This window comes from Crocodylus siamensis, chromosome 10 (assembly GCF_052110815.1).
Source record: "Crocodylus siamensis isolate JL-2025a chromosome 10, ASM5211081v1, whole genome shotgun sequence".
Classification (NCBI taxonomy): domain Eukaryota; kingdom Metazoa; phylum Chordata; order Crocodylia; family Crocodylidae; genus Crocodylus; species Crocodylus siamensis.
The window spans coordinates 10,332,357-10,346,984 of record NC_143404.1 but is presented as its reverse complement, the minus strand read 5'-3'; positions in this window follow the sequence as shown (position 1 = coordinate 10,346,984).

Genomic DNA, 14,628 nt, shown 5'->3' with positions numbered 1-14,628 from the left:
CTGCTCCTGATCACCTTTTTCCCCTCCAAGTGCTTAGAAATGGATTCCTTGAGGATCTGCTCCATGATTTTTCCAGGGACTGAGGTGAGGCTGACTGGTCTGTAGTTTCCTGAATCCTCCTTCTTCCCTTTCTTAAATGCGGGCACTATGTTTGACCTTTTCCAATCATCTAGGACCTCTCCCAATCACCATGAATTTTCAAAGATAATGGCCAATGGCTCTGCAATCACATCAGCCAATTCCCTCAGCACCCTCAGCCCCATGGACTTGTATGTGTCCAGCTTTTCTTCATAGTCCCTAACCTGTTCTTTCCCCATTGTTGGCTGCTCACCTCCCGCCCAAACTGTGCTGCCCGGTGCAGTGGTCTGGGAGCTGACCATGCCTGTGAAGAGTGTGATGAAAAAGGCAGAGTACTTCAGCCTTTTCTGCACCCTCTGTCATGAGGTTGCCTCCCCCATTCAATAAGGGACCCACACTTTCTCTGATTCTCTTCTTGTTACCAACATACTTGTAGAAACTCTTCTTGTTACCCTTCACATCTCTTGCTAGCTGCAACTCCAGTTGTGCTTTGGCCTTCCTGACTCTTCCCTAGTTGTTTATCCAGGTTTCCACTTCTTATAAGCTTCCTTTCGGTGACTTATCTTACTGAAGTGTCCCCTGCTAAACCAAGCTGGTCTTCTGCCATACCTGCTACTCTTCCTGTGCATTGGGACGGTTTGTCCCTGCACTCTCAGTGAGGTTTCTTTAAAGTACAGCCCGCTCTCCTGGACTCCTCTCCCACTCAAACTGGCTTCCCTGAGGATCCTGCCCATGAGTTCCCCGAGCAAATCGAAGCCTGCTTTTCTGAAGTCCAGCGTCTTCACTCTGCTGCTCTCCATCCTTTTTTTCCTCAGGATCCTGAGCTCAATCATCTCATGGTTATTCCTGCCCAAGTTGCCAACTACTACTAAATTCTCCACCAATTCTTCCCTGTTTGTGAGCAGCAAGTCAAAAAGAGCACGGCCCCTGGTTGGCTGCTCCAACACTTGCACCAGGAAGTTGTCCCCAACACTCTCCAAAACCTTCCTAGATTACCTGTGCACTCCTGTATTGCCCTTCTAGAAGATGTCAGGGTGATTGAAGTCCCCCAGAGAAACCAGGGACTGTGATTAGGAAACTTCTGCTAGCTGTTTGAAGAAAGCCTCATCCACCACATCCTCCTGGTCTGGTGGTCTATAGTAGACCCCCACCACGACATCACCCTCATTGCTCTCTCCTCTGACTCTAACCCAGAGACTGTCAACAGGCCTGTCTCCAGTTTCAGACTGAAGCTCTTAGCAATCGTACAGCTCTTTTACATATAGTACAACTCCTCTTCTCTCCTGCCTGTCCTTCCTCAATGGTTTGTACCCACCTATAACCGTGCTCCAGTCATGCGAGTTCCTACCACGTCTCTGTTACTCCGATCACGTCACAGCTCCATGACTGTGCAGGGACTTCCCATTCTTCCTGCTCGTTTCCCAGCCTCCTGCATTCGTGTGCAGACACCTAGGTAACTAGCCAATTGCCCTGATTTCTCAGGAAGAATAAGAAGGCCTCCCCTGTTGCCCACTCCTTGCGCTTCCTCCAGGTCTCCCACTTCCCCACTTAACTTAAGGCTTTGGTCTCCATCGGTGAACTCTTCATGGCAGAGGATGCATTGGAGCCTCACCACCTCCTCCTGTAGTGATCCTGCCTGGACAGAAACCTCGCAGGTGCAAGCAGAGGCAGTGGCAGTAGCTGTGGCATTGCAATGTCCTCCAGCCATTTCCATGGGTCTCTTAATCTGCCTCTTCTTTCTTACTGCCCTTCTTCCAAGCACACCTTCCCTAGCGAACTGGCCTGAAAGCCAGACTCCTGACTGTTTCTAAGCCCCCAAGGGTTCCTTTCCCCCTGCTTCCTCACACCAAGCTGAAAGGCTGTCCCCTCATGGGTGGGGGATGCAAACTGACCTGCAAACTGAGCGGCGAACTGCGTGCAAACTGCTTGCACTGTTTGCTGCCCTTGTTCACTGGCTCCCTGGGTGCTTGGCGAGTCTGCTTTTATCCCCCACTGAGCCAGGACTAGCTCCACCCCATTAGGACTTGTCAGGCACAGGCAGCAATCGCTCAGCTAGCATCACTCCCAGCTTCTGCAATCACTGTCCCGCAAGCTCCTCTTCAGTGCCCCAATCCATGCACAAAATCAGTACCCCGCTCTAAAACGAGCTCGAGCTCTCTTCTCCCCATCCTATTTGCTCCCCTGGGACTCTGCAGCCCCTGCTCCACTCCTGCTTCCCCCACCACTGTAGAAAACGCACTGTCAGATGCGGGTGAGCTGGTATGCCCTTCGGTGGATGGTGCCATACTGTTGTCTTTTCCATGATGGCTCTTCACAGATGTTTCACGGGCCTTTCCCAGACAGGCAGCTGTCTGAAATGTAGTTCAATAGACTGTGCTCTCAGGCAAATTTAAATACCTATTATGATCACCATGTCTTATGTGCTGAACAAGATACAAGTATAGCCCACTAAATCACACTCAGCTGCCTTTGGAAGAACCCCGGCTTGCAGCGGTGTAGATCCAAGCAGCACGTGGTTCCCCAGTGCTCTCCGACTGAGGCTTTTCCCGGGGCACTAGCATAATTTTGCAACAAGGCAAAAGTGACTTAAAGACTGTTTCCTACCTCCCCAGACTGCAAACTCCATGCTGCAACCCTCTGAGGGACATCGCAGAATTTCATGGGTTCCCAGGGTCTAAAACTAATGCCCCCAGGCCCAACACAAACCTTTTTTTTTTTTTTTTTTTTTTTTTTACCTCCAGGCTATATTCAAGACTTTTCTATTTAGACAGTGTTTGGGGAGGAAAGGGCACAAAAGCAAAAATGTTGCCCGACTGCATTTTTATTATTGTTTTTAGTAGGATTTTGGTGAATAAACAACTAAGTATCTGCCTGGTTGTCCTTTAATGAGAGTGGATTGTTTATTTTGACACCTTAATTTTAATTAAGATGCTCAGAGCGGAGACGAGGCACTTCACTCTACATTACAATACATCTAAATAAAAACATACTGTTCTTTAGTCTGTTTTGATTTGTCGGAGTGACAAGTGAGAGCTGCAGAATCCTGCTTTCCACTTATGTGGCATTACATCCATAAAATGGTAAAACATCTCAAACGCTGTTACAATAATCTCTAAAACGTGGAGTTTTAAAAGAAATAAGAACTTAATCAGGGTATATGGCTGAGATTCAGAATCCTCTCTGCAGTAGGAAGAGAGCTGGATATAAAAGCTTGGTGGTATTTCAGCTACTGTGCTGGTCCATTAAATTTATCCCATTTCTTCAGACTGCCCATTGTTTTGCTTGGGCTGTATTAAAACTTTACAATGACGGTCGCTATGACCTTACTTTTTTCTTAATCCTTGGATCCAGATTTGATGTTCTGGTATTCCTTCCTGGATCAGTGTGCTTATACACCCCACAAGCTTTATCTTACTCTAAGGGTAAGCCCTCGATAGCTACATATTCTTCTTTCTGCTTCCTGACATCAAAGCATTCATGAAAAAGGTGTGTATTGTGAACCATTATCACTGGCTTCAGTGCTACCCACTGGTTGCATAAATGCAACTGTAGTTCCCGCATCTAGGGGCCATTCTGAACTTCCACGGGGGACTGAATTCAACATCCCAAGAGACTCTCACCCACCCCAACTTCCCACGTTAGTTTAAGTAGCCTCTACTCCAGTAATTTTTTTGTTGTTGTTAGAATTTGTAACACAAAAAAAAATCCCAGGGCAATTCCAGTCACTTCCCTGTACACCACCATACATAAATATTACAGTCCACCTCTACCCCAATATGTGAACGTGCTTGGCTGCACTGCCTTCAGATTGCAGCTATTCAGTCAATAGAGGATGAATTTGAGCCCAAATCAAAACCGTGAAGGTAAAGGCTTCCACCAATATGTACAAGACTGAAGGAATCTAAAGTCCTCACGGATCAAAATCCTAGCTCAGAGCACATTTTGGGGAAGAAATAAAAGGAAAGGGACTTTGTAAAATTCATATCTGTTTTTTGAATGTTGTACCCATTTCACTGGAGCACTTAACAGAAGTTGCTAATAAGATAATCCGTCTATTCTACTTTGTGACGGAGATCCATCACAATGCCTTTATGCAAATAGCCCTGCTAATGCTACTTTGACTCTTTCTACATTATGTTTTGCTGGAAAACAAGAAGATATGACATTCATGGATATAACAAATATGGTGCATTTGTGCTTGATTTGCCATATGCCAGGTTATCTGAAATGTTTCATGTCACCATCCACCCTACAGCATGCAGAGTTGTTTAAATCTAGCTCCAGGTCTCTGTAGGCCACACTATTCTCTAGTAACCTAATTCCAAAGCATCCAGTCATCTTTAAAGGCAAAATGCATGTGCAGATATACAATCGGTGGTCTTCTGGAATACCTCATCAGTAGAAAACCATTAAATGTAAGCTGCAGGGCTGCTTTAATAAAACTGTTGTGGTAGAGTGGTTTTGTATAATACAAACATTTTTACGTAAGGAACAAGTGAAGTTTGTATTAATCTGGCAGTTTTATGATCATGGAGGAAAGCTAAATTGCCTGTGTTTCAGCAATAATCCTGTATCAGTGAACTGGTTAATGTGGATTTTAAAAAAAAAAATCCAAATGAATGCGAGTTCGCTAACAGACACAATTTAACTAGGCCTGGCTTTTAACGATTTTTTTTTATACAACAATCTCCACTCATCTCAGCTGCATCCTTCACTTCAGAAAAAAGATCACCCCAAGTTCCACCTGTGTTGAATCAACTGAGCATGTCAACAGAAGTCATCTAAAGTAGCTAAGAGAGATTCAAGTGCTTCTATACCTGAGGGACCTGTTGACCTTATGTACTTACACTGTGCTCCTGAGGTACTTACAGGCACTCTAGCCAAAGATTTCCTATTTTTTCTTTAGTTGTAAATTATTATAGAGCTGGAAAAATACTATGATTCAAGTCTCCCATGACCTGATCTGGGGAAAAAAATCACTGAGTAGAGGCAACAGTTCTACCCTTAGTATGACCCCAACAGCAACTTCAGCACATGCCTAACAAAGCACCACAGCCATCTCCACTGTTGTTTAAAGAGAAGTTGGCATCAGTCTGCTCTTCCCTGTATATATTACAGTACAGCCCGCACCAAAGCCAGGCACACTGTGCCTCTCATGTACAAAGAAAGGCCCTTTTAGCATTCAGTCTCAAGACTTTTCTCTTCTCCAGGGTTGTTTCTACTATGGACAGTACAGACACTAAGTCGAGAGGAGAGGATTTGGGGATTTTTGCTGGGAGGTTTCCTGTGCTGAAGGTGCACTCAGATAACTTGCAGACAGAAAGGGGAGGGCTAGCAGGGGAGGAGGAGAATTATAACCACATACCTGGAAATTCAGCACAGCTTCCAGGGTCAGTCTGGGATGCTTTCTAACATAAATAGTAGGGCTATGTGAAACGGCACCATTCCATTTCAACTCGCATTTCAATGGAAGAGCATTTCATTTTGAATTGTTTAATTCAAAACCACTGTTCCATTTCATTTAATTGAAATAGTGACACTGTTTTGATGCTGTTTCAACTTTTCGCCCATAGGCTATATTGGGGAAGCTTGAAACAGCCTCTCTCATCCAGCAGGCAGATTGGGGGCCCACAGCTCTGAGAGGGCTGTGGGGGCTGTGCCAGTCCTCCCGGCATTGTGGGTCCCTGATCGGCCTGCCAGATGAAGGAGGGAAGCTGGGTGCTGCCGCCACGAACTGGCGCCAGCACACCATTGGTCCCAGGCAGCAGCACCCAGCTTTTCTCATCCGGCAGGCAGATAAGGGGCTGCAACCCTGGGAGGGCTGTGGGGGCTGTGCAATCAGGCTCAATTCCTTTCCCCAGCCCAGTCAATCACAGTGCTGGGGAGGGGAACTGAGCAATTGGGCTCAGTTCCCTTCCCCTGCGCTGCGATCGGCTTCCCGCAGCCCAGCCGCGGCAGGCAGCGAGAGCCAGGGCTGCATTCCTAGCTGGCTGAGCCGCATGGGGCTGCAGAGCCACTGGGAGTGCGTCCCTGGTTCTCCCATCTCCCACCACCTAGCTGCTGGCTGCTTTGAAACGTTTCAACTGGCCTCGTTTCATTTTGAGGCTGTTTCAAAGCCCTTTGTTTCATTTTGATTTCACTGTTTTGAGCTTCAAACGAGTCGAAACAGTGTCTAAACAAAACAGCCAGTGAAATTTCACACAGCCCTAAGAAACAGTCAACAGGTGTAGGCTTTAGGGAAACCTGAAAAATTCACGCTAATCGTCAGTGCACATATAACCTAATGTAAGCAGAACTCTTTCCTGGGACTCTCATGTTTCAGTGCAACCAGTTAGAACAAACCAGCCAAGTCAGATGGACCACCTCCTCCCCCAGCCCCCCACACACTCCCAACAGCATCTAGTTATGTAACCCTGTTCCCTGCCACCAAAGAGTTATTCCCAGTTTTCTAGTGTTTGTGCAGTTTAGTTTGAATTGGGTGCAGAATGAGGAATTCTAACATACCAAGAAAAAGACTTTTGTTATATGTTAGTCAATTAGAGATTTAGCAACATTGTGAAGCCTGTGTCACAATTTCTAGGCTGCTTATTATTCTCAGAGTACCGCAGTCTTTCCGTCTAAAGTAGCATTTACTCATGGTGCCTCATTACAAAATTGTAGGTAATCCCATTTTTTTTCAAGTTTATTGTTAGCCTATGGGCCCAATACAGCATCCAGTGCCTCCAGCAAAGCTTCCCCTCGACGTCAACGCATTAAATATCCCACCCTCAAGACACACAGACTATGGAAACTAGAAGGGCAGGTGCCAGTCTTGAGGACTTTACAGTTTAAGTGGATTAAGAATACCATCCTTGAAAAAAACCCTGACCCCCTCAGTATCCTTGTTACAGCTTCTCCATATTCTCAGCTGCTTGATGTTGTGTCGTGGATTGATACAGACACTTCAGTCACAGCCACCAGCTAAGTTTGTTCCTGAACTATTTCAGGTCCAAGGTATTAGAGGTGAAAGGAAGTAGAAGCATAGATGCCAGTTTTTCTTTTTCCAGGGGTGAGGGGCAGCCAAAGTTGATGCCCCCCAACCCCTGTTGGCACAGCCAGAGCAGAGCCAAGCAGAGTATATGGGGAAGTGGGCAGATGCAGACTGCATGTGGCACCCCCTGTGTTCTGCTCCTCATAGCCTCGTGCAGGCTGGAACTCTACCAGCCTGCAAGGAGAAACCTGCTTTTTTCAACTTTTTTCCACAGTCAATGGAAAACCCAAATCCCTGCACGATACTGAGAATCTGGGACAACTTCTGGAGTCATGCAGGCCGGGATCAGAACTTGATATTCCCATTTCGGGACTGTCCTGCCATTTAGGTCCTAAACCTACCTTCTCTGCAAAGGTCCTCAGGTCCCCACAAACTTGATGCCTACGGGTAGAAGAAAGATGGAGCCTTCAGACAGGGACCTAAAAATGTTCTTCTCAAGTAAAGATTTTGCAGCCACATTCAGAGGCAGAGCATCTGGGGCTAGATACTCCACTCATAAGCCAGCATCACTTCGCTGACCCAGACAGAATGCACTGTTGTACATCAGGTGAGAATCTGACCTTTCGGCATAATCCTACTTTCAATTAAATGAATAAATTACAAGTAAACTCCACTGACTTCAATGGGATTAAACCAGTATAACTTACTAAGGGAAAAAGCAGGTCCTTGCTTCTCAGCAGGAATATTATTGAATTCTGAGCCAGATCAGTCATTCCCAAGAAGAAGAGAGTTTAGCAGGATCCTGGGAATTTGGAAAAACTTGCCTCATTCCTCCTTTTTCAGTTTGATCGCCACCCCCCCCCACCCAACGCTTGTCCACTGCCAACCTTGGCTTCTGACAATTGATAGGCTAATTTCACTTGTGATGTTGCTTCACCCACACTTGGACCATTGGGCTGCCAGTCATTTTCCCAAGGCACAGCCCTGAGATAGTCATGTTATCATTTTTGGAAGCAACTGTTCCTGCTAGATTTTAATACCAGCACTCTATCATTGCTAATCAAGGCACAGCTGGCCTCCTGTGGCTCTTTTGAAAGTGACTGCTCTCTCTCATTCATCACAGAGTCGAGCTAATTCAGGCAATCTTCCTGATCCATGGGCTTGCACGCCCAATTGCGATATTTCATGTGATATGATATTTCTCTGCAATAAACGACCTCACCCATTGAAGACTCCGGTAAAGGACACCAAGACATTTTCAGTAATTAGTGTTATAGCAAGACTCAACAATCTTTCCCTGCAGCAGAGATGAGAACCACTACTCTCAGCTATGGCTGACAGCTAGTCAGAATTTCCATGCAAATCCCCTTTCACCAAATGGCTCAAATCTTTGTAAAACTGCAGATTTGGAAGTCACTAAGGCAGGGACTGGGAGTTAGGGTGCGTAGGATCTAATTCCACTTTGGTAGGAACTTCTTTCTTTACATCAGGAGACAAATGCTCTAGAAATACAACTAGAAATAGAAAGTTTTGAAATGAAAACTTCATAATTTAACAGAAAGGAAGAAAATTCACCACCTTGAAACCTGACAGCTGACACCCTGGCTCCTGCCTATTGGTCCAGCTAAATCTCCATGTCCATGGAGCTCAAAGCTTCCTCAACACAAGAGAATTCCTTGCCCAGGAGAGCATCCATCACCCCACAGTCCTGTGAAATGTGAAATATCATAACCAGAAGGAAACATAATTCAACACCCTGCTTGACACCAGGCAACACTGAGGTAAATGGACTGTCCCAGCTTTTATCTGAGCCTCATTTGCACAAAATGAACTATTCCACCCAAGAGATTTTACACCTTCAGCTCTCTTGTAAAATATGAATTTATATTTTCACCTAGGAAAAATGTTACAATCTTTGCTCTCTTTTACGCCTGTGCCTGAAAGCTTGCAAATAAAGATTTTTTTTGCAACTATCTAGTTGATCTAATAAAAGATATCACCTCTGCCACGTGTTCCAATTCCTTTTCCCAGGGTTGTGACATGATCGCAGTCAAAATGAAGTGGTTACAATCACAAAACATGGCCCTAAGTACTATCGTTTTTATCTCCTAATTAATATCAGTTCAATGGACTGGATCCCACAGACAAAACTTTCCTTGACCTTAGCCTCATTGGAATCAAGGAGAGCTTGGCCAGCAAAAGCGCCCAGGATGAAAGTGAAATATTTATGTTCAAGCGAGTAAAGTGAAGAACTCAGCCTTTGCCCAGGTTAAACTGTTTAACTTGTGTGCTGATTTTTGAATGAAAGTCAGACAGCAATTGAAAACCCATTTCAGACTTCCAGATAATGGATGGAGAGACTGTCAAGTGATTTATTTGATTCTTTAAAAAAAAAAGAAAATCATTTTGGAGCTCCAAATCTGAAGTCGATTCTTTAAGTCTCTCCCTTTTACATTCAGCTCCTGTTTGCCTTTTCCTCCTGATATACTCTGAAAAGGCACCCCCTGGTCTTCTACCTAAGCACAAGAGCAATTCCATTATTCCCTAGTGCTATCACTTTTTCCAGTCACTGTTTTCATATAATGGTTGGAGACTGGCTTCCAAAACAAGCTTAATTTGGCTATACCTTACTCATTTTGCCTTGAGAGGTAGACAGTTACCACTGTCTTTTCTAAGGAGTTCATTTCAGATATTCAAAAATTATTTATTAGAAGTTGGATTTTTTAAAAGCTGAAAAATAGCTACTTTGTCAAAACTGACATCAGTAGAAAGTTTTGTTTTCATATAAAATTGTGTGTTTTAAATGAAAATGTGTATTTTCCAAAAATTCAATTCTGAAACCAAACTCTCTTTGTGAACTATATATTTTTACCCAAACTAGAATTTTTAAATGAAACTTGATGCAAATGAATGATTTTATTGTGACTTTTTTTCCTTAGAAAAAGACAACTTATGGTTCAGTTGCACCAAGAGACACTGATGGTTCTAGCCCAGTCTTTGCAACTCTTCATTTGACGGATGACACCACCTTGAATGGATGCTGCCAAACTGGTAACATGTTCTCCACATTTATCACTCTAAATAGAAGCTGAGTGAGTGATGGGGCCGGATGGGAGCAGCACACTATTTACAGGACCTAATATGAAGAACTACTTACAGTTAAGAACTAACAGTCTTGCTATTGCCCCTGCAGGGGTTGATAGTCTACAGTTATGTAACATAGAGTAAGTCTGCACAGCAAGGCGGAGAACTTTTCTTCTGGATACTTCCCTGAAAGTGCAACACTTGGGGGGGGTTTAATGCCCATTTTGTCACTCCCACAATCATCTCTGAACCAGTAGGCTTGACTTTTGTTCCTACCTGTAACTCGCACCGCATACATAAAGAAGCCCTGAACTAGGTATTTTCAGAAGCCAAAGCAGACTGTATTGGGTACGTGTCTTCATTCAAAAGTGCTGCATCTTCTAGCCAGAACTACCTAACAGCTATGGGCGTCTGTACATGTGCTCCGGGGTAGTGGGTAGAGGGGTATTTTAATTAGAGTGGCCCTCAGGAGCCACTGTAATGAAAACCCCCGCAGCATCTCACATATTCAGCATCCTACATTTCCAAAATGGCAGCAGGGGTGCTTTAACTAAAGATTGTTCAACAAGGTTTAGCTAAAGCACCCCCACCACTATGTTGAAATGCGGGGATGCTGAATGTATGCAATGCTGCAGCATGCTGGAGTGCTCTAATTAGACCCCTCCAGCAGACTCAATTCATCTCTATTCAACAAGACAGGATTTGGGAGTTTTGTTTGTCATGCTATAATATACCACATCACCAAAAAAGCAAACAGGGTTCCTCTTGCTCTGGGGCTGTTTTGGCAGCCAGAAAACTCCCACTTGGGCTTAACCATGAGGTTTGGGGAAATTTCAAGCCAGTTCCTGTAGTCAGGCTGCTTGGACCTCCTGCCTGAGGCTGCTGCAATACCCTGCGCTGGAATTAGGTTTAGGGTTAGAATTAAAGTTAGGGAATGGGAAAGGTTTAGAGCTATTTTACTACTTGCGATTGGTGGGCCTCCTGGAGTTCTATGTAGGACACAGGTAGGTAGATTAGTCCATGCTAAGAGTAAGCAGGATGGATCCTGGGCCCACCAGGTTGGGGCTGGGAGGGATCCCAGCTTCGGTCAGGTTTGAGAGGGGGAGGATTCCTCTTGCTCTGGGGCCTCTTTTAGCAGCCAGGGATATCCTGGCTGGCCTTAGGAATGAGGTTTGGATGCCTTCCAAGCCAGCTCCTGTAATCAGGCTGTTTGGGGCTTGACGCCTGGAGCTCCTGCAGCACCCTGAGTTGGGGGTAGAAGTAGGGTTATGGTAATTTGGAGAAACACGCAAATCTTTCTCCCCCACCAATACCTGCTCTGTAAAAATAACAATATTATTCCTTTGCTTATATAGAGGGGGGAGAGAAAAAAACAGATTGAAAATAGGTTTGTCGGAGCTAGCTGATACAATAGACATGTTTGATATGTGCTAGAAATAGAAAAACTTTCTCCACCTGGACTGTTCTCTCTAAAGAAAGAACAATGCTAGCAGGGACAATGCAAGAAATCTCCTACGAATTCCCAAGTTAAATCATTACTTTTGTAAATTACAACAGGACACTGTGGCTAATAGGATCAAGACCTGGAGTGCAGTAGAAGAAGAGAAAGGGTGAATGAGTGATGGTGAACATAAAGAGCAGTTTTGTTTGTTCTTCACTACCAAGAGGCAGCCAGCTACTTCACAATATTGCCTGCATTTATAAGGTCACAGGGTCCCATCCTAACATGGCTACGTGAGCACAGTTCCCATTAATTTCAGTGGGAGTTCTGAGCATACAGAGACAAGACAGATTTTTAAAATTCCACCTATCCTGCAGGGTATTTGCTGCCCTACAACGCAAATTCCTCTGCATAGCACACAGCCACTGCTAAAAATTAGGCAAGAGATGCTCCTTCCCCTAATCAGGCAGGTAGAAATTTTAAGCTTCCCTTGCCTTGTGAAATATCATAACTAAATTGTGCGTGAATTTAGTCCGCTGAAGAGAAGCACTACATAGTCTACAGCTACCTTATTCTCAGTCAAGTGTTCCTTGGACTACACCACCCATTAATATCCATACCCATCTATCCCTGCAGAATGCCCTAGATGGGGATGGAGCCAATCTGGGATTCTCTTGAAGTTACGTTATTTGTATGCTACAAGAAAGTGTGCAACTTACCTCCAACATGGCTACTGTTGGTTTTATTACAAAATCAGTATTTAGCTGGAAACAGTATCATTAGAGGTATGGCAGGCTCCCACCCTACTCACTGTGGTGCCGGTGTCCACATGGTGGGTCTACAGGCAAGCCAAGTGATCCAGGGCCCAGAGGCCTCAGAGTTAAAAGGAGCCCAGAGATGAGAGCTGGGGGAGAGCATGCCAGACCACCAGAAGCAGAGCTGGATGTTTTCCTCATGGCCAGAAGGGACCTGGAGCCTCCTCCTGGGGCAAGCACACTCACAGAAGTGGCGTGCACACATCTTGCTGCAGAAGCATCTTGGGAGGATCCGGACACACTCTCTGTGGCTAGCTGAAAGCCAGTTGCTCTCCCTAGGGCTAAGATCCCTGGGAAACCCAGGAAGACCGGGTCACTGATGGGGCACCAGAGACCTGACCACGGGCCCAGAGCATACCTACAGGGGATTGGCAGCACTGAGAGCTTCATGTAGAGATGGCAGGGCATGCCTCACATCATTGCCAGGTCTGGCGATAGGACGGGAAGAACCCAGACCAGAAAGCTGGCCCACCAGAAGGCAATGTAAACTTAGAGATGGGCGAGTGAAGGCTGCACCAAGCACCAAGGCACCCACATGCATAAGAAAAGCACTCAGTGCATGGGGCATCGCTGCCCTACCCACCACACCATCTGTGCTATTTGGGTTGGATTTTCAGTCATGTTGCAATTTTCAGAGCACACGGGACAGCAGCAAGACCCCTTGCAGCCATCATTCTCATCAGGACCCAGCACAGGAAGAGAAGGCCCTCTCATCATGCCTGAACTTCACCCAGGCTGATAGTGTAGGGAAGGAGGAGCCCCACAAAAGACATGACAATAGAGTTAACTGGGGCCCAATGGGAACCACTGGTTAGCACCTCCAGAGGTAAGACCCAGTGTAAACAGCAAATCATGGCAGGCAAATAGACCCGGGTGCAATGCAGGTTAAGGGGCAGAGCATGCCCATCACCTGATACGGTGGTCATGAGCCTGTCACAAGGGGCCACACTTCTTCTCATGATACAAAACATCAGATGACAGAACAGCACTTGGAAAATTATTTCCACATTTTAACAAAAATTATAAAATAAACATTCCAGACCTCCAGTTTATGTGACCATTAGGAAAAAGCACACTGCTCAAAAAACTGAGCCAGAAAACACATACAATTTCAAAAGACAAATGAGGTCTCAAAGTAAAAATTCTTAAATTATCCTTATTAGCATGTTTTATAGCTGTTAGTTACTATAACAGACACAAATACACTACACTATCCATCTCCACCCAACACAAAATCCTGCATCTAGATTGTTCAGAAAGAAAAACATAGATTTTTTTCATCCAAGCATTTGCTTAAGAGAGATTGCTGGAAAACAGTTTTATGCTTTCATAGCAAGTTATTACTACAATAGTTACCTCTGAATTTATACTTTTTATTGTATAAGTATACATTTATTGTATAAGTTTGTAGTGTTTCCTTTTCACAATTCCCAGTAGGTGGACACACGCTAAAAGTGCCATTGTGTTTAAATCAAAAACATGTGTATAACAAACCAAAGCAACCTTTTGTAATAAATCTTTTTTCCCCCGTGAATTATTCACACACATTCCTGCATCCTGATTTAACTATAACTATTCATAAAAAGATGGAGCATTATTCAGAGCAGCTCAGTGAAAACCTCTCCCAAGCAAAGAGGGGAGGTAATAAGAAACAGAAAAGAATACTAAAGTATTCTGATGCCATCAAATCATGCAAAGATATGCCTACACCTGGAATTCTGTCTTCAGTTTTTGGTCAGCCTGTCTCAAAAAGGTGTTACGGGGTAACAGAGACTGTGTTCATATTACAAAAGTTTGTAATATGAATGTAATGTGTGTGACAGCAGGAGGAACGAGGGGGTAGTCTGCAGAACTGTGCTGTTAATTTGGACTACAACTCTCAGAAAGCCCCAGGGGCTGGGTGGTGGGCAGAGCAAAGGAGAAAGGAAGAGGAAGCTTGAGTCTGGAGTATGGGGAAGAGAGAGCAATGTGCATGTGGAACCTACACAGAGGAGTGCATGGTAGAGCTGGAGATCTCACTGGCGCAGTCAGCCAGGACTGTGGACTGAAGGAGCTGGACTTAGATTTGGGGGCATCCTCAGGGTGCTGTTGGAGTGCTCTATGGCTTATTTGGGGACACTTCCAGAGGTTTGTGGGGGAAATTTAGGTACTGAGTGTGTTACCACTGTGTTGGTGTTTTTTTACCTTTTACCTGTTCCCTCCTTTTGGCCCATTGGATTGTGACCCTAACCCTATGATTT